Source organism: Manis pentadactyla, chromosome 12 (genome assembly GCF_030020395.1).
Source record: "Manis pentadactyla isolate mManPen7 chromosome 12, mManPen7.hap1, whole genome shotgun sequence".
Classification (NCBI taxonomy): domain Eukaryota; kingdom Metazoa; phylum Chordata; class Mammalia; order Pholidota; family Manidae; genus Manis; species Manis pentadactyla.
The window spans coordinates 58416633-58436902 of NC_080030.1; the positions used below are offsets into that span (position 1 = coordinate 58416633).

The window sequence follows — 20270 nt, forward strand, 5'->3', positions numbered from 1 at the left end:
CAAAAAAGTATCATTCTGAATAAAAGATAATTCTAAGGTTGCTTCATTAGAATGTCAAGAATAAAATGAGCAGTAATTTGTTCCCCATTATTTTTGCTGGATCTAGTTATTATTAAAGAATAAAAAAGTAAAATTAAACAGAAACACTTTTATGTATACATTCACACAGATGAGCAATAATGTTTCTTACATTATTGTTTATACAGTCGAAATTTGGAAACAATCTATTCCTCAACATGACATCCATTAAATAAAATATGGTAATATCATACCATGGAATACTGCATAGCCATTAAAAAGTTTGGAAGCTCTATCACTATATACAACAATAAAACAAACTTCAAGATATATTACCAAATGAGAAAGCAAGCCACAGAATAACAGATACCATTTATTTCTTATAGGTATGTATATGTGAAAAATGTATTTTCTAAACAGCAAAGAGAATAAAGGGAGGGAGGAAAGAAGGAAGGAAAACAGGAAAGAAAGGAGGGAGGGAGGAAGCTAGGGAAAAAAATCATACAAGAAAAAAATACAAATCTGAAGAGTATTGTATCTATGAAAGAAATTAAATTTGCAATTTCTTTCTCAGGAGAAGAACCAGTCCTGGGTTTTATCATGATTCCCACAAAACCTTTAAGGAACAAACAATACCACTTTTACATGTCTTCCAGAGGAAAAAAAAATCAGGAAATACTTCCAAACTCATTGTATGAGGACAGCACACTGATATCAAAATCTGACAAGAATTTTCTAAGAAATACAGTAAGAACAAGCCAATCTCTCCTATGAACACAGATGTAAAAATCATACACAAGATAAGAATAAATGAAATCCAGTTGTGTATAAAAAGAATAGATGTCACAACCCAGATGGGCTCCCTCCAGAAATGCACAGGTGACTTAACTATTAAAATTCAACAAACTTACAGAAAAAAGAAAAGAGAGAGAGAGAGAAAGCTCATATAGTCATCTCAAAAGATCCAGAAAAAAAAATCATTTGATAAAATTCAACATTGATTCATGGTAGAAAAAAACACAACAAATTAGGAATATAGAGGAACTTCTTTAATCTGATAAAAGCTGCAAAAACAAAACAGAAAAAGCCCTACAGCAGCATCATAATTTATGTTGAAATAGAAAAAGCCCAAGCCACTTCTCACCCTCACTGCCTTGAATATAATAGATGACAAAAATATTTGCTGTTATATTGATAAACAATATGAAAGACAGTTGAAAAGTAACAATAGAGATGTTGTAATATAAATGGTTGATGTGTATAGGGTAATGACTAACTTAATAGGTACTCCAAAATCATTTGCTGCATTATTCAATTAAAAATATTTCAGAATCACAATCATTCTCAGGAATTAGGGCTGTTCGATTTAAATCTGTCCCCAGAAATTAAAAGCAAAATTTGAAGTGGCGCAGTAACAACTATTTACTGTACATTTATTACTTGCAATTTGTATTCTTTTTCCCCTTCTCTTGAATTTCTACTCTTAGATACATCTGACTAAGATTTTAATTCTTTATTCTTGGTTATAGTTCACCCCTGACTTCTTTTATTTGCTTTCCTTGTAAGTTACTTAAGGTCAATAGCAAAAGTGGTTAGTTAAATATTCAGCTAACAAAGTCGTTCTTTCAAAGGCTCAATTTTTCTTGAGAAAAAAATTACCTAAGTGGCAGCAAGTCCTAAAACATATTGTTCTTCACCATTTCAAAAAAACTGTCATTGTTTTTAAAAGCAATTCAAAAAGGCTCTCTCAAAATGTAGATATTTGAATTATAGCTTTTCATTGGCAGATGTGGTGGAGAAGAGTGGAGATTCTTTGTGAACAAAATTACTTTCTAAAGAATATGACAGTTATTAACATGGGACATTATCTTTCTGTATTAAGTCTTTGGAGGTTCTGGGTTATTTAAATTGTGGTGAATTTTTTCCCTGCGACTTAAACTTTGAAGTCCACATTAATAACAGGTAAAGATGGTATGTTGCATTCTAACATCAGATTCTAAAATATAAGAACAAAAGGTGCCCACTCACCTCAGCCTTTACAGTGCCTTTTCTTCTAACAGCTGCATAATTCCCAACACACAAATACATCAACTATACTCTGAGTTCCTTGAGGGAAGGAGTTGGATTAGTCAACTAGCACACAGTAGGTACTCAATAGTTATCGAATGAGTGAATCAGGTTGAATTCAATTTATTCTAAAATAGAAACCCTAAAACATGCTGTTTACAAAATAAAATTATCTTGGTAATATAGTAATGCTAGAAAATATTTCCAAATTATCTGTTAGAAATAAATAAAACATCGGATGATGGCACCAATTGTTGGAAATTTACCATGATCCAGTCACTTTACATTTGTTACCTTATTTAATCCTTACAAAAGCCCTACAAGGCAGATACTGTTAGTATTTTACAGATTTTTACATTTTACAATTGCGAGAACTAAGGCTTTGAGTTACAAAACTTGCCTGAATCACAAAGCTACTAGATGGTAGAGCAAAGATTTGACCGTGAAAATTCTCTCTCAGATTTACCCTTTTAACCATTGTTACTCTGTCTTTATTTTTTTAAACCTCATTTCATTTACAGTATGTAGTCTTTGAAAGCTAATAAGAAAAAAGAAGAAAAGGAGGGCAAAAAGCAATGGACAGACTCTTACTTCCTAAAAGGAGATACGAGACATGATGAAAGTGCCTATAATGGCACATATTGGAGCCAAAATGGTAGTTTTTAATAAAATTGAGAAAGGGTGGATTGCTTTCCCACAGAACCTGTGGAAACACAAAAGCTGCCCAACCTTAGAAATATAAAATTTTTCATATTTTTGATCTCTGGACCAAAGGAATAACTACAAATTCCACTGTTTGGAACATTAAATGGAAGAGTTTTAAAGGAAACCATTATTATAATCATGGTACCCACCAGCACCTTAAGAATCCAAGCTCTGTCAACATTCTCTTTATAAATACACTATTAGGACTTTCTAACTCATCCAGTATTATTGAGCTAGAGCTTATAAATCTGAAATGTAAGATCTTGAATTGTGAGTGATAGTATTCCAAGAATTAAGGAGGAAAATAGATATCATGTGATACAGACAATAGAAAAAATTTTGGCTTATGCAGCATTTTAAGAGGTATTAACTATCTTTTACTTTGTTTTTCTTGCCTTGGAAAAAGGTTTAGGGGTGCAGGGGTTGATCTGGAATGGAAGGCTGTGTTGTCGACTGGCCATGAGCAAAATTTTAAAAGTTCAGTAGAATATATACAGTTTGATAAACTCTTAAAAAAAATCCTTGATGCTGTCTCCACTTTCTGAGTCTGCACAAAGGCTTGGAATCTCATAAAGGAAGATTACTTTTAAGAACTTTGGCACTTTTCTTTTAGTCTAAACCATAAAAAAATGAAACAGTCATTTCTAATCCTGTCCAGTGCATTCCAGCTAAATGGAAGCAAGAAGACATAGAAAAAAGGAACTATTCAGTCACTTCAGAACTTCAAATATTGAGTTACATTCCTTTCTCAGTAAGGGTTAAAGCCAAAGCGATCTGATTCCTCTGAGCATGCCTCTCTTCTCTCTGCACTTCATATTCCTGGACACTGTGTTTTTCACCTTCCTTCCTTGAGACGACCTGCTGCTAACACAAAATCAAAGGTGAAAAAAAAGGCAAACCGTATCTTACAAAGACAGTGAAACAAATATATTTAATGACTTAATCTGGAACCATACTTCATGTCACCACTCAACATACTTAAACACATTATAAATGGTTTTTAGGGTCACATTAGAGGGCTAAATCAGAAGAGAACCAATGAAACAACACAATACATTTGATTCTTTATTGCCAATCTACACAGGCACAAAATATGGAAGAGACCAAGAAAGATTTGGTCCCTCACTGACGTCGGAGAAACACACAATCAATTGCCCAATGCCACCCTATCTGCCTGGAATTACATAAATGTAACCCCATCAGCTTTTTTCACTATATATCCAATTAGGTTTTTACTTTACAGATATTTAAAAAGATATAGTCTACATGAGGATCAACCTCTAAACTCCTTCTACCTCATAGGACTACTTAAAGTCACTTAGTCAATTATTAGAATGCAAAATGCCTTAGATTTATTCTCTGGTAGGTTCTGGTATTCCTTACCAAAAGAATCATCATACTATTTTACCTAGCCCAGAAATTTTGCTTCTGGATTTATTTTGTATAGTAAGTTTCTGCAGCAAATATTCACTTAATGAGTGAAGCCTTATAACATTATTTAAAATATAATAACTTTAAATAAACTGTCCCATAAGAAAAGTTTTGATATTATGAAAATTATGGTTCTTTCCATTATTATGATTTAAATCTTATGAGTCATACAATTTTCTTACATACATTTTTTAGCTAAAGTATATCCTAATAAACAAAAATGGTTTAAAACTAAACTGATTCATATGTCAAGCATAACCTAAATATGGAAGGCACCATCTTATAAGTAGAAATGGTGCTCAAATTCTGAAATTAGAAAGTTTACTGTAAGAAGCCAAAAGTTCAGACACTCAACCAAAATTGATCCAAACCACTTGGTTTGGAAAAATCACAAAAGTGGGCTTTTCCACAAAATGGCCTGTATTTCCTGTTTTTAGCTAAGCTGGAAGTGCAATAGGAACAATACTTATTATGGCATGTCATTGCTTCTACTTTTGGTCTGAAAACACCAGAGACTATAAGTGTGACTAATCGGAGGGAAAAAAATTGAGTGGAGAGGTGTTCTGGGCTAAGAGAGAGAGAGTTCATGAGAACAAAATTTCCCAACTTAACCACCAGTTAACCATAGCTTGGACACCCAAAGTGCTATGAGTCACTAGCAACTTGCTCCAAAACAAGAACATCATGGGCTAGATCATTATTGGAGTATATTGTTAATAGTATTTCCAGAAAAAAAAAAGCAAGCAGAAACAGTTATTCAGTGAGCAAAATGATACGTAAATTCCTTTTTACAGAATAATCTGGGAATGAGATAGCACAAACAACCTGCTAGACAGTCTGATAATGTTATTTGCCACATTCCTTTGGAAATTTTAGAAAATCACAGCTTCCATCGACAGGGTTGCTTGATAATAACTCTTAACAGGAAGAGTGTGGAATCGTTAAAAACAGAACACAGGTTGAATTTTCAAAAGCAAAGGCTCAAAAGTCTTATGGATTGTGAATATAGAGATAAATTTTGCATTTTCCAAAAGTCCACTTAATAGTGCTGTCCCTAACTTAACTTCTTAGAGTCTTTAAAACTAAAACTTCTTAACTGGTTAACTCAAATCACTAATATTAAACCACTTAGTTATATGCTTATAGGATCTATACAATATTAATTGTGCATAGTCAGTTAAGAAAGCAAATTTGGGGAGCTGTTACTTCTTCTATTTGATTGCTCCATGATAAACAGCAAGGTGTTATGTTGGATGGGCCATTAAGTGATACAGTATCAAACTGATCTCTTCTATAACCTGGAAGTATTACTTGCCCTCTAATAAATCAATCCCCAAAGATGAAGTACAAAAAATGTATAATAATAAAACACAGGAGAAAAAGAAAACATGTGTTTAAGATTTGCAGCCAGCATAAAAGCCTTAATAATATAATATATTGACACTGATCTCTGAAGGAAGTTTGTGAGTCTCTGCAAAGAAGAGTGAAAAGTAAAGAAAGAATAAAAAGAGGCAGCAGAACTGAGACACGGCCTCCCCATCTTCCTTTGGGGAAGGTGTGTTAATCCGAGGAAAAGGAGCAGGCCAAGCAGCCTGGGGATCAGGGCAGTGTTGTAGACCTTTCACACTTGGTGGTGCAGCGACTACCCAGGTCACAGAAGGGCAGAGGATGCGCTGCTCAGAACTAGCCCCAGTGCATGTTCGCCAAGATCCGGGTAGGAAGCCAAGCAGGGCAAGAGTCATACATTCTAGAATAGGGAGCTACGTCAGGACCAGAGGCAGAGAGATGATGAGAGGGCCTAGACCTTCGTGAGGAGTAAGCATGACAGGCCTAGAATGCGCTCTTGGTGGACACAGTGAATGAGGACCTGCCCAACAGTCTGGGGCAAAAATTTGGCACTGGTGTGTGCTGACTTGTTTTGCTCTGTTTCTGTGGTTTGGGCCATCTCCACTTTGCCACAGTCCCTGCCTCTCCCCTCTGCTCACACCTTTCATACTTCACAGGGGCTTGTGTGTCTGAGAACTGCTAATCCAGACCTAAGTAACAGTTAACATGAAAGCAGATTAATCAAGTACACACATAGTATGTTTACCATTCGTCTTTACACTGGCCTAATAAACTAGTAATTTTAGTTAATGATTAAAAAAAGAAAGAGAGATAAAGGAATAAAGGGACTCCTGTTTGGTGGCAGTCAGGCTTCCTTCCTGAAGCCATGCTGTTGGCGGGCTGTGAAACACACAGGAACTCCTCTGCGGGAGCACGTTGAGTTGATGGTACAGCCTAGAACAGCATTACTAGACTTTAATCTAGCAGACTGCATATTAATTTGTTCAACTTTGATGCCATGACAAAAAAAAAACTTTGATTTCCTAAGCAGGACTCGCCTACCTAAAGCAAACCTGACACAAAGGAAATGCAAACTACATAAAAGCAAAACAAATACATACAGAGCGTTTCTCTTCATTTATAAATGACAAGACAATAAAACCCTTATAGTGAACTATTTACTGAGCCAAGGAGCACGTCTCAATCATTTTTTTTTAATTTTCCAGCATCTAAGCATAGTGCCTGGCATATGGCAGGCGTTCTACAAACGTTCAGTGAACTGAACTGAACCGCGCTGTTTCATATCCCTTGGGCTGGTCTCCTGCCCGCCCCCCGTTAACAGTGGCGTTGACCACGGCTCAGTCATCACTTCCTCAGAAACCCTCCCTGGTTTACCTGACTTGATTAATCCCCCCTAATATTTTCATGTATACTATTATGCACTTTCCTTCCTACCACCTATCACAGCTACAATTTTACATTTACTTACAAGGCTCTTTGATATAAACGATGCAAACCATAAACTTGGAATAAATTCCAAAGAGGCAAGTACTGTGTCTTTTTGTTTTTCGCTCATGAAACAATTATTGTTTTTGTTGGCACTCAGGAAATATTTGTTAAAATAGCGAACCAAGAACCCATAATTTTCATGGTTTCCTTTCATTCTAATAATACTCATAAGACCTCAAATAATATGAAATAAGTTATCCAGCACACAGTCACATAATAGAGTGGGGAAAGCAAGTTTGTGATATAAGACATCCAGTTAAGAAGAATTCTGGTAAGGCAAAGGGAAAATACAAATGTCTTTCACTACAGCTAGAAGTTCAGTGTCCGTCTTGGAGTGTACCACAGACATGTTTGTGGAGAAATGTTTATTCTTTTATAGGCATCTCAGTTGTTTAACTTTTTAAAAAAGGATAACCCATTACATTTAATCACTAAAGGTCAAAACCAGCAAATGTCAATTTTATATAACTTTCTCTGCAGACCACAACCAATGATTAAACTACATATATGTGTGTACATAGTTTACTTTAGTCCTATGGAAGCAGTTTTCCCATGGTATTGCTCTCTGTTCCTCCAGAGTAAAGTAAGGAATAGTCTGATCCAAAACACAGTACTAAAGCATATGAGATCTGCTAAATGTCAAGGTTATTTTCTGGTGAAAGACAAAGAGTGGAAACTGAAATTTAGTCATGTTTAATCTGATACCTGAACATTTATAATAAACCATTACATCCAGTTAGTCCAGTCAACAATTTAATAAGTAAAATTCCAAGAGAAGGGTTCAGGCAAAAAAGAACATCCAAGAGAACTGTTGCTTCACTTCAACTGGACCATAACATGAAGCCACTGCTGTGTGCCCGGCAGCATATTCCGCTCCAAGACGCAGCAGTGGAATACAGACATAGTTCCTGCCCTCGGGGACTCAGTCAGTGAGAGTCCCCAGTCTTATCGCACCCTTCACAGCTCCTCAGCCTTCCTCCCTTCCCCTGGGGTGAACTCCTGGCCTCAGGCAGATCTACTATGGAAGCTCTCTTTCCCCCAAAGGGAATTACTTCTCTTTACTTGGCCAGAATTTTGGGGGGACAGTATTATTGTACCAATCAGGTAGCAATAATTATTTTTAGAATAAATGAAAGAAAAATTAACTAATCACCCAACTGACATGAGAGGGAGAGCTGTAAAGTAGAAGTACAGCTTGCTTTTAACAAAGGCCAGGTTTTTCTGGCTTGGTTCTGATCTTCTAAGATTGCAAGTGTATTTCTTGATAACTCATCTATAACCTGGGATAAAGACATTTTTATGGCTAACTGAAGTCAGTCTTACCCAAAAGTAAGAGTTTTATTTTCTTCTTTAACCATGTAATATGTGCAGATATACCCTTGGCTCTTAGAAATTCTGTCAGCTGAGTGATTTCAGGAAAATTACAAAATTTCTCTGTGCCCATTTTTTTAATCTATAAAATTGTGGTAATAATATAGTAGTTTTGTGAGGATTAATTGAGACAATAAAGCACCTGGCATAGTATCTAGTATATAGTCAGCACTCAGCCAATATTGGTATTATGATTAATATCATTGTGTCACTTGTAGCATTATTATTATTCCTCTTTCCATGTATTTCTATTGAAAAAATTTACAAAGGAAATTAAAGGTCCTAGTTAGATAGCAGAACTCTGGTAAGAAACTAAAATGAAAGACCTGGTACCTTCATTCAATCATTCTACAGGTATTTATTAAGCTTTTGCATGGTATGTGGGTTGACTAGCTCCCAGATTCAACTGCATTACTTACTGGAATGGAACAGGTAGAATTTTGGAAGAATAAGTGAAGCCTAAGTAAATGGCATCAAACTAAGGTCCAAACCCTGATGACAATCAGCATTTAAAAAAGGAGTCAGGTACAGCCTTCCTCCCAGTAAACATCAAAGTCATTGTGCAACATTAAGTCTTAAAAAATTGCATTTAACCTTGAACTAGAGGAAAGCCCAAGCTTGGAGAAATTTCTAACATGACTGAACCCTACTTAACCTGAAATGTGAAAGAAAAGTTCCCTGTTTTAAATGAGCATAAATCTCATCAGACAAGGTTTTTCTGGGTTGTTGTTCATCATAATAAAAAAAACAAGAAATAGTTTAGTTGGCCATTGAACAACAGAAGGGTTAGGAACACCAATCCCCTACACAGCCGAAAATCTGCATATAATGTTTGAGTCTCTGAAAACTTAACTACTCATAGCCTATTGCTGACCACAGGCCTTAGCAATAACATAAACAATCAATTAACACATATTTTGTATGTTATATGTATCACATATTCTTACAATAAGGCAAGCTATGGGAAAGAAAATGGTTTTCAAATTGCTGCAAATTCCCAAGAGATTTTCCAGTATATTTATTTTTTAAAATATGTGTATAAGTGGACCCATGCAGTTCAAACCTGTGTTGTTCAAGGGTCAATTGTACATGGATACCTTGGAAAGAATTATCATCCAAAAATGAGCTGGAGGTCCACTCAGAAATTGAAGTCTGGCATTGAGTGAAGGACAAAAATCCAGCCTAGTGAGGAACTATGAGGATAATTTCCAAATGTGCTGATAAAATGAGAAGTAAAAGCAGTAAATACCCTAGATTGTTCAAAGCTGGTCTTAAAGGGACTGAAGTCAGCAGTGAAGAAGCAGTAGTGAATTATCTGAAAGTCCCCAGATTCTTTGTACTGTCATATTTTGTCTGCTTTCCACCAATTACATTTCTGGTTTCCACAGACAATCCTTCATTGTGAAATGCCAGAATCATTCTGCTAGAAATACACTAAACCCAGGAAACTGCATATGCATGGACTCTAAATGGTCTGTGCTTCTATTATATAAATATTTTTTTCACCAGGACAGACAGAGATGGTTGGAGAGGGGCAGAAAGGTACCTTGTGTCCTGTCAGAAATGCGAAGGCTATTTGCAAGCTAACACTTAGCCTGTCATATTTTATGGATTCTGGAAGAAGACATGACATACCTGGGTGAGGGACAATTGACTTTCTTACTCTCACCAGAATATCTGTATTTTCTTCTACTGGTTCCCAGAACACTAAATCCCACAGGGCAACACAAAGAGGGTCCGGTGATCTCTGTACATACACTAAGCATTATCGGAGAAGGACCCTGGGCTTGGGGAATCTGTATCTTTTGTAATGGACTGTAAGCATGCCTGCCCTTTGCTCTGGGGGAGGCACTATTTCCATTTTCCAAAGCTGTTCACTGTACAAACATTCTTGAAATGATAGAATGGAATAATGTCAGTCATTCCTCTGCTTACAAGACATGTAGAAATGTGACACCCTTTTCAAGAAGTGTCTCCCAAAATGGTGTGGATACTAAGAGCATTCATGCAGAAAATGCTTAAGTGCTTGATTATCTTGTTGGTGAAACAGTTTAAAGACTATGGATCTGCAAAACCCTTTCCAATTCAGGGTGTCCTCTAATCTGAACAAATCATGATTGCACATTCCTGGAAACATTTTCCTGAGCTTGTCAAACCACCTGTAGGTATCTATTTCCTCTTTGTTAAAGTCAGCACAAATTTCTAAAACTGTTGTCTTTTACCATTTCCCAGAAGGATTTAGGGATTCATGGCTCCTGTAACCTAGAACGTCTCTCATCCATTAGCATGAGAACAGTATTATATTGTCTTACCTATTATGGGTTTAAGGTAGGCATAGTCCTATTGTATCCTATGAAAGCATTTCAATAATAATGCTCCCTGTGTGCACCTACCACTCCATCCAAGCCCCCTAAGGATGTCAACACTGAAGAGTAACAGAGGCCTGGGTCCTGGCTTTAATGTTTACTCGCTGTTGCCTTAGTGAGTCACTTCTCCTTCCTCTATCTTAGTCTCCTCATTGTGCAGTGAGGCTAATGATACTCCTCCTACTGCACACAACTTCAGAAAGTCAAATGGCAACCTCTGTGAAAGCATTTCATAATCAAGAAAAACCTTTCAAGTGTTTATAATGCTATAAGTAGTATTCCCTATAGCACGCTGTGCCTTCAGAAATGCTTTCAGTGCAGACATATATTAACCAAGCCTAGTCTTTTCTTACCCTCAGAAATTAGATCATCACAGTGTATCAGGCTGAGTTGTGGGGCAAATCAGTAATTTGCAATTGGATTCATGCATTACTTGGTGTTCAGGGGATACCTCCTGACCATCAAAGATTTGAGGAGAGGTTGAAAAGGGTAGGGGGAAGGAACACATTCTATTTCTAGGTCAGAAGCCATTTCCAGATATATAAAATAGCCAAGGTTGTATGATACCAAATATTGGCTCTTGGTAAATTTTTATTTCAGAATCAGTGAATAGGAAAGAGATAAAATATACTACTGACTTTCGTTAAAGTCTTCATATATTTCTTCCATATTTTTATCTTTTGCTAAGGCATCAATAAGACTATTGTAAGAGTATATTATTTTTCCCCAACAGTACCAGGGTGAGTCTAACAGCAACACAAACAAGTCTCAAGAAAACTAGTTTAAAATTCATAAAAGATGTATTACAGCTAGTGAAACAGTTCTCATGCAGCAGATTACAAAAACCTGGATCAAAAATTCTGCTCTCTGCTAACTTCCCAGAAATGGAAAATCATACAGACTTTTGGTACAGTACAAAAAGCAGGAAGCACAAACACTGACAGATCAGAAGTGGGAAGCAAAGGGAACAGTAGAAAGTAAAGGGGGCAGGGCTCTGCTACTGATCCAAATACTTCTGAAATGAAAACCAGAATAAAAATTAAAAAGAACTAAAACATGAAATTATTAATATGTCCTTATGACACTGTATTTTTCCTTTAGAAAGAAAACTTGTTCCAGATTATCCCCAATCCCCAGAATCTTGTACCCTGTTCTCTTTTCAGAATTTGTCAAATTTTGGCAAAGGCAACCACTTAAAAGAAGCAATTTTCCATTAAAATTAAATTTAACAAAATTATCTCTAAATTCCCTTGAAATTTCAAACGCTTTGAATCAGCAATAGCATTAGATATGTCTAAGTATGTTTCTAGTAGCACCCAAAAGTCTAGGAAGAAGCAATCTCTAGAGCTCCTAAGTATGAAGCCTCTTTCTAGAGAAGAGTTGAGTTCAGAAGTCCATTTGTTTGCCATGTATCATTTATGCTCTATTCTGTTTTTCCACTCTTTTTCTCTCTTAGCTTATCTGACCTGGTCTTCCAGTTTATTAATCCTCTGTTCTGATGTGTTCACCCATCTGTTCAAAACATCCGAAGTTCTTAAGTGTTAAATATTATATTGTTTAGGTTAAGAATGTCCATTTGATTAATTTACATAGACTCCAATTCTCTGTTGAAGTTATCCAAGGCATTCACTGCAAGAGGGCTTGACCATTACAAGTGACTCCATCATGGAAACTAAGTCTTTAATACAAACCCTGTTACACAGAATGCTTAGAAAGTGAGGTGAACTTTCAAGTCAAAGCAAGCACACATATATGGATCATGAAATGGGCATCACAAGAGAGCCAGATATCCTTCTTAAGGTTGGCAAAAGAGTAAACATGGTTTGACATAGCAAAATAAGGCTAGTCAGGATTCACTCCATGGTGGGCAGACTGTTATGAGAGCAGGCAATATAATCAGCCCGATTTACTGTGCAAACAAAGATAGTCACAGTTCAATGTCAAAGTGGCAGAATCAGGTGAACTGTCATACCAGGGGATGAGGTGACCCTCAGAATCCTGAACTCTAATACGAGAAAGGTGTTAAGAAGGCAAATAATCCTGAAGTGAGGCCTACCATAGTTGCCTGGGCTTCTGGTGCTCCAATTAATTTTCTCTGCCAAAGGAAGTCTTATTTCATCTAGGTCATGGTGAATCAAGTCAGCCTAATCACTGAGAGGCAAAACTCTAGGCTTAAAGCAACTTTGACTGGTAAACAGTGACCTTGACCATCAGTAATTACATAAGATAAATTTTTATAAGATCTGTAATCCACTAACACCCTACAGATTCCACTGGATTGGGCCCAAGAGAGATCTCCCTATCCTCACCATTATTCAACCTCACCAGTGGCCTAGCCATCCAGCAGACATCAGGGGGCCACCAGCCCACAGGAATTATGCCTCACAGCAATAACTAAATAACCTACTTAATAAAAAATCATCTTCAAGAACATGATTTTTTTTGCTTTAAAAAAGTCTAAATAAAAGTACAAAATTAATCAATTATCCTACCTTTCTGGTATACATATTATATTTACTATGAACAGAGCATTATTCAATAATTAATATTTAATGTTTAAAGAATCAACATTTTAACACAATTTTTACTTTCTAGCTAAGCAGTTGCAAGAGATACAGTATTTTTTTATGTGTTTATCTCTATATTCCTCTTATGCTAATGAGGGACAAGATGAAGTATTCATCATCTTGATACTCTCAGGGCTTACCCATGATGCCTAGCACATAGTAGGTGATCAATAGGTGAATATTGAATTAAATCAATTAAACACTGGGATGGATTTGCACTAATCCAAAGACATGCCCATCATGCTGATATCAAGCTAAATGGACTTCCCTGTCAGATACAACTCTGTAACAAAACTGGGGAAGAGAAAAGCATCTCAATTGTTAAGGGCTCAAAGGTATACATTCTTTACAACGATGGATATAGAGTGCAATCAAAAAAGCAGAAGAAGAGAGCTGGCTGTGCCACTGTCTGCCTGGAAGTGTATCTTGGAGCGAGGCACACATTGCCTAAGAAGTTGGTTTACTCACCTATGAAAGGAAAGGTATGCACATTTGCCCCGAAGAGCCTGGTTTCTGCAGAGGTCATGAGCTCAGCTCCAATGCCCTTCCTTGCAATAACCTCGGCAGTTCTTCTTGGTTTTGTAGGTAACATTTATGTAAAAGGCTCCATAGTTAGAAGTTTGAAAAGTGTAAAACCACATAATCCCAAAGATTTTTTTCAAACTCCACATGTCCCTAATTCTACGTATATGTTTAAACTAGATAAGAAAAAAAAAAAAGAAGCTGTCAACTTTTTATATATCAGAACCAAAAATAAAACTATTTTCATGGTGCTTAGTAGTTCTTAGCAGATCTTCTAAGACAAATTCCCAAGACTTCCATAATTTTTAAGCTCACACACTTAATATAATCCACGTCTTAAACTCATTTACACCACACTTATTTTCTGAGAACTAATGCCACATCTAAAAGGACTTCTTAGTTTGTTGTTCTACCATAAAGCCTGAGTTTCAAAGCAAAGTAATATAATTTAGTAACTAAGTTGCTGATTGACCTGGTTTATGAAGTTTTCACTAATTGAAAACATTATTTTCCTGCTTCTCCTTTACTGATGAGTTAACAATGCTTATTGCAAGAGAGATCACTGGAGTAGTGAGAAGCTCTTCTCTACAAAGTGAATTTGCTCTTGATCCCCAATTCTTTTTAGTATTTTAATGTGGGATAGTAAGTCATTCATCTTCCCTGATAATATTAACTATTAAATCAATACAGTAATATGTAATACTTGGGGGCACTTAGTATATATATCATCACTATTCTGAACACTTTAAGTAAACTACATTTCACTGAGCTCTCACAACTGCAAAACGTAGGTTTCACTACAGTCCCCATTTTCCACAGGCGTAGCTGAGACACAAGCTCTCACGTTAGTGAGGGGCAGAACCAGTCTGACCCAAGAGGGCTGACTCCTGACCCCACCATGCCACACTGCCGCACACCCACACCCACAGCAGGACATTAATATGTGGAAATGAAATAAATCAGGGTGCTGAAAATTGCTAAAAACAACAACAGTAAGTTAGAATTCATTTTACTCTTTTCCATTTATTTTTATTTTCCTCAGAATGTACTTCCCCATGGTAAATCAAATAAGAGAGGGTGAGGTAATGAGGGGGGGAAAAAAAGGGCAATAGAGAAAGAGCTAAAGTCAGGAAACCTGCACTTAGTCCCAGTTCTGCCACTGTCTTTGTGGCTTTGGGCAAGTCTTAAATATATATTACAAGGCTTAAGGGAAAAAAAAAAAATTCTAATTTCACCTACATCAAAATTCCTCAGTGTTTTAGGGAGCTATGTTAATAGTATTAATCACCAAAACTGGTGTGATAATTATTATTATTATTTGAATAACTGCAAATAATAGTCATGCTTTCCTTTCTATTCTGTTCTAAACTGAGCTTAAAAAAAATTATTCCAAGGTAGTTCAAAAATGGTTTCCTTTGTTACATGGGACTGTTCCTATAAACAGGAGTAAAACTGTCAGTATTTCCTGTAAGCCTTCTTTATTATTCTGCAACTTCCTGAAGACAAACCACATTAAATCAACTTTAGTAAGACCATATTTAGAAGATACAGTAATTAGCAAATACTGCTTAAAGTCATTCATCTTGTAGGATAGATATTTGCCTTTGTTTTTAAGAAAAAAGAAACTGAAGTTCAAAGCATATACATTTGCTATATTTATGTCAAATAAAAATCTGGCTTACAAATAGAAATACTACACAGTAAGAGTTGGTCAGTATGTGATCATTTGTTTGAATTTCCACAGGGATTGGTCGTTTCGTTCATACCTCATCTTATCCATGGTAGGAGTCAGGCTCTGTCAGTCACTTCTTCCTCCTGCTACCTGAAAACAAAGGACATGGTGTTATTCTCACCACAAGCTAAAAAGAAAACTCCTACTCCTAAAATTTGCTACTTGTATGTTCGAAGTGGAAATTACATCTCGCTTCTATTCAGGATTTGCACATGTAACAATATCTGCTAACATCTATATATGCAGAACTTTTATAACCACTTAGGTCAGCTCAGCTTCAAGAAGTCAACCCAGTAAAATGAGTGTACCTTCATCCATATGTAAAAACACCACATTAAAGACAAGCATTAAAGAGTAGTATAGCTCAAAGTTTATATTAAAGACAAATACCACATTAAAGACATACATTAAAGAGTAGTGTAGCTCAAAGTTTATATTTAGGCATAACAGCTGATCCTCCAATCCAGAATGAAGGGAAAGAAATATGACAAGGTTGGCTTATTAAGTTTGTAATGATCTGTTTTAATGTCTAGCCATTTTCCACTCATTGTGACTATCTGAGAAAATTTCCAAGAGCTGTATAGAATAGGTAGCTCCACACACTAGTTAGGGAAAAGGAATGCTCTGTCTCCATGCCTTTGGAAGCCAGTTGAGGGTAGCCTGATCCAACCAAGCTAAATTTAACTCAAGTCAATTCATACTTAACTAACATGCAAAGCACTAGCTAGAGGTATGGAGAAATTTAAGACAGGCACAAGGGGGGCCTAAGGAGCTTCTGGGAAAATAATACACTTCATCAAATTTTCTTGAGAGACAAAAATCCGTTTATGCTAAAATACTAGACTTCCTTCTTGTTCTGCAATTCTTTTAAGTTCTCTGCCAAATAGGTTCTGAGGACAGAATGACATCAGTGCTGTCACCCAATCCAAAACACATGTGCTGTCTCTAGCCTCCAACTGTATAATGGCACATGTCTCCATATAAAGTAAATAACTACATTTATCGTTTAAATATATTCTATTTATTCTTAAGGAGTTTGGGAGGGGGCCTAAAAACTAAACATCAAATAAATACGGATATTATAGTATATTTCATTGCATTTGTTACAAACAACATTGCCAAATTTTGAAAAATACTTTTAAACTGATCAGTGTCCATTTCCAGCCTAAAGATAATAATTGTTACTTATTTGGTTCTGAGAGCATCAAAACCATATTTTTTTGTATTATTTAGGTTAGGTATTTAAGTAAACAGTTCTTTATTAACTTAAACTCTGAATAACACCATGCCTTCATTAATAATTATATTTTAATTAGTCTTTTTAAATTTATAAAAAAATAACTCAATATGAAAATAATGAAGTGATAGCCATTTATGCTGGTTTAAAGGAAAATATTTGGTATATTACACAACTTCCATAATTTCTTCCATGTACACTTTACTAAGAAAAGTTGTTTACCTTATCATACAACCAAAGTTCTCCCCCAAGAAAAATGTATGCTCTACTAATGCAATAGTAACTAAAGAATTTAAAATAAAAAGTTCCTGAATTTAGCTTTTCTGCTTCATATTTTCATGAAAGTCTAACTTATTGTAATAAATTTAAACTATGTTGTAAAAGGTGAGTTATTTTTTTCTCTTTAAGAATCATATACTTACTCACATAGTCATGTATCTAATAATAGGTAGATATATAAACTCTATAGAAAGCATTATGCTTTATTCTTCTTGATACATTTTACCTGACAAATATAAATGTATCCCCTTTACTTTATAAAAGGTGACATGGTATCTGGGAAAAACACACTTGGAGAAGCCTGATAGGAATCTTGGCTTTGCCACTATTGGCTCCATGACATGAACATGATAAACAGTCTTCCCCCAACACCCATTCCCCTTATCTGTAAAAAGGGAGTAAAGGTTATGAACTTGCAGTTTGTGTGAGAACTTGATTTAACCTACGTAATCAGTCTAGCACAATTCCTCAATGAATGGTAGCCACTATCATTATTATCATTAATATGCCAAGGGTCACCCTTGCAGACTGTGGGGAGACCTGAACTGTGGCATCTCCCCCTCCTCCTAAGCATGTGGATGTTCACAGGGAAGCACTGTTATGAAGAGGGGGAACACCCACCATTCACTGAGATCCCACAGCTGTTTCTTGAACTGTACATGGGGCGGGGGAGGGGGTCACTGGAAAAGTATGATGGTGTGTTGGAAAGACTGGGGGTGACAGGGTTAGAGGGGGCCCCTCTGCCCACTGCGGTATAGATAAGACTGCATCACAGAAATGTGCCTGCCTTTGTGCACTCCCAAATCTGGTTTTATGTCTTTAGTTGACCAGTAGTATCTGGACTGAATGATATCTAAGGTCCCAGCTGCTCCCTTGCTGTTCTCACACTCAGTGTGTATGGAAGGGTTGCCTGTAAAGTCTCGATAAAAACACTAGATGCACAGTAAAAGTTTGCCACAATAAAAAAACACAAGAACACACACAATATGATTGCTTGTTAATGGTAATACACGTTTCATATTATATTTTATATTGCATTTTTATAACTTTTCATTTGTTCTTTCTTGTTAGCTCATCTTTTGTCTCCAAACTGTTATCATTCTGGTATTTTATTTCTTGATCTGAACACCACCTTTAAAAGCCAAACTATCCATTCAAAGCCAGATATCTGATAATACAGTCATTAAAGATTATATTTGTTCCACAAACAGTCAACAAACTCTCACCCAGTCACATGTATAAACAAGATTTGGGACATAAGTAAATGGGACATCAGAGAATGATTCACTTCTGCCCCTGTGAAGCTCCATCTATTGAGGGCTACAGGACAACCACTATACAATTAGAGAGAGGCTATGAAGGAAAAGCACCTAACCCAGTCTAGAAGGCCAAAAAGGAAAGCAACGTGTGAGCTGTGAGTGGAAGAGTAAGAGTTAGCCACTTGTTAAAATCATCATTAGACTAATCATCTCACATTAGCACAATGTCTGGTGAACACAACCATTACTGAATGAACAGATAAATGATGGAATTTGTGAAAACAGCTCCCCCAAGGAATACTTACATAGTAATATTCAAATATAAACATTTTTGATACTTTATAGTTACTGGCTGCCCCTGTGTGCAAAACATTCCTAGCAGGAGTCAGGGAGAATCATTGAAAGAGAAAAAATATAATCTTTTCCCTTAAGAAATATACATTAATTCAACAATATTTATTGGGCTTTGTGTGTTTTCTATATGCCTAGCACTTTGAAGATTGTGGAAGGAAAAAACTATAGATGCTATTTATTAATGCAAGAGGAGGAACATACAATAATTCAGCATTAATAAACTCTTAGTTTTGAGGCTTTCCTAACTTTATCCTATAGATCTGCAAATGTCTTAACATTCTCTAAGCCCTGAAAACTATTATAAAAGTAAGTGATATATATTGTATGTCCCAAAAAACTAAAGGATTAAAAATAAAAGTGATGATATCAACAGTCGAGTAAATAAATTAGGATTCTGGTTCCTACACTGCAGTCCCTTCCTTAAGCTCTCCAATTCATCCCCATGTTGACTGACACTTGAGCATGACCTTTCTAGCCTTCCTTATAGCATATGGCTCTATTAAATATTATATTAAATCTATGTCTCAAAGCACCTCAGAAGCTCTAACTTCAGGGTCTTGAACTATTATATCACACCAATTCTCCAGAGTTTTCAATGGTTCTCATGTCATAGAACTGTGAGGAGCATTGGTTTAATGCTTAGTCCATGACTGATCTGCTTCTGCAAATAAATAATAACTTCCTTCTACATAAGAGCTAGGTATTTTTTAATATCCCACTGTGTTTAAAACAAGGTTAGAAATATACAAAATGCTCAAAATATGTGTAAATTATTTATTTCATTGAGAGGGAAACACCAATAAATGGCTAATTGACTTTTAATTTGGGGCATTTGAATAGATTTATTAGTCTGGAAGAGTTTCTCACTAAGATCTTCTTATGCCTTAGGTTAAACAACTTTGACAACTGCATTAAATTTTTTAATTACATCAACCAGTCAGTCAGAACTTTTCCTAAATACTTACTAATTTTATGATTTAATATTCTAGAGAACTATTTACTTTAATAAATTTTGGCTTGAATAAAATAAACACTGTATTCCCCTAGTATCCTGAAAAACATAAACTTAAGAGGTTTGAATACATGAGTCTCAAAAATTTCATTTATATAATAAATACAAAATGTTTACCTATGAACTGATATAAATATGCTACAATAAAAATTATCATAGTTCCTAAGATCTTAGTAATTATACAATTTTGGCTAAATATGGAATATTTATAGAATGTTTTAAAGTTCAAGCTATTTCCAAAGTTTACATAAGAAATTAATTCAATAGTGGATTTGTTTGTACTTGATGCTGTGTGAGAGCTTATTCACAAATACTCAGAAGTCAACTTCCAAGAAATAACTTAAATTACCTAGTGACTTAAAAAAATAAAAAAGATAGCAATTTTCCAGTAAGCTCTCCTATGATCTTTGATATCTTCAAACCAAAGGACTGTCTTTACTGTTCCAAAATTCTGGAATGTTTAGAAAACTTTTGCCTCCAAATGCCATAAGAATGTCATCATTTTCTATGTATTC

At 35.6% G+C, this 20270-nt stretch overlaps 1 long non-coding RNA gene across 4 annotated transcripts in view; it reads right to left on the reverse strand.

Moving 5' to 3' along the window:
* The window catches only part of LOC118921770 (uncharacterized), a 121737-nt gene extending 102549 nt beyond the window's left edge, over positions 1-19188 (reverse strand). For all 4 annotated transcript variants that reach the window (XR_008992765.1, XR_008992763.1, XR_008992764.1 and 1 more), the window contains exon 1: positions 15649-19188. This is a non-coding gene — a long non-coding RNA (uncharacterized LOC118921770). The remainder of the gene's footprint in view (positions 1-15648) is intronic.
* Positions 19189-20270: the final 1082 nt, after the last annotated feature.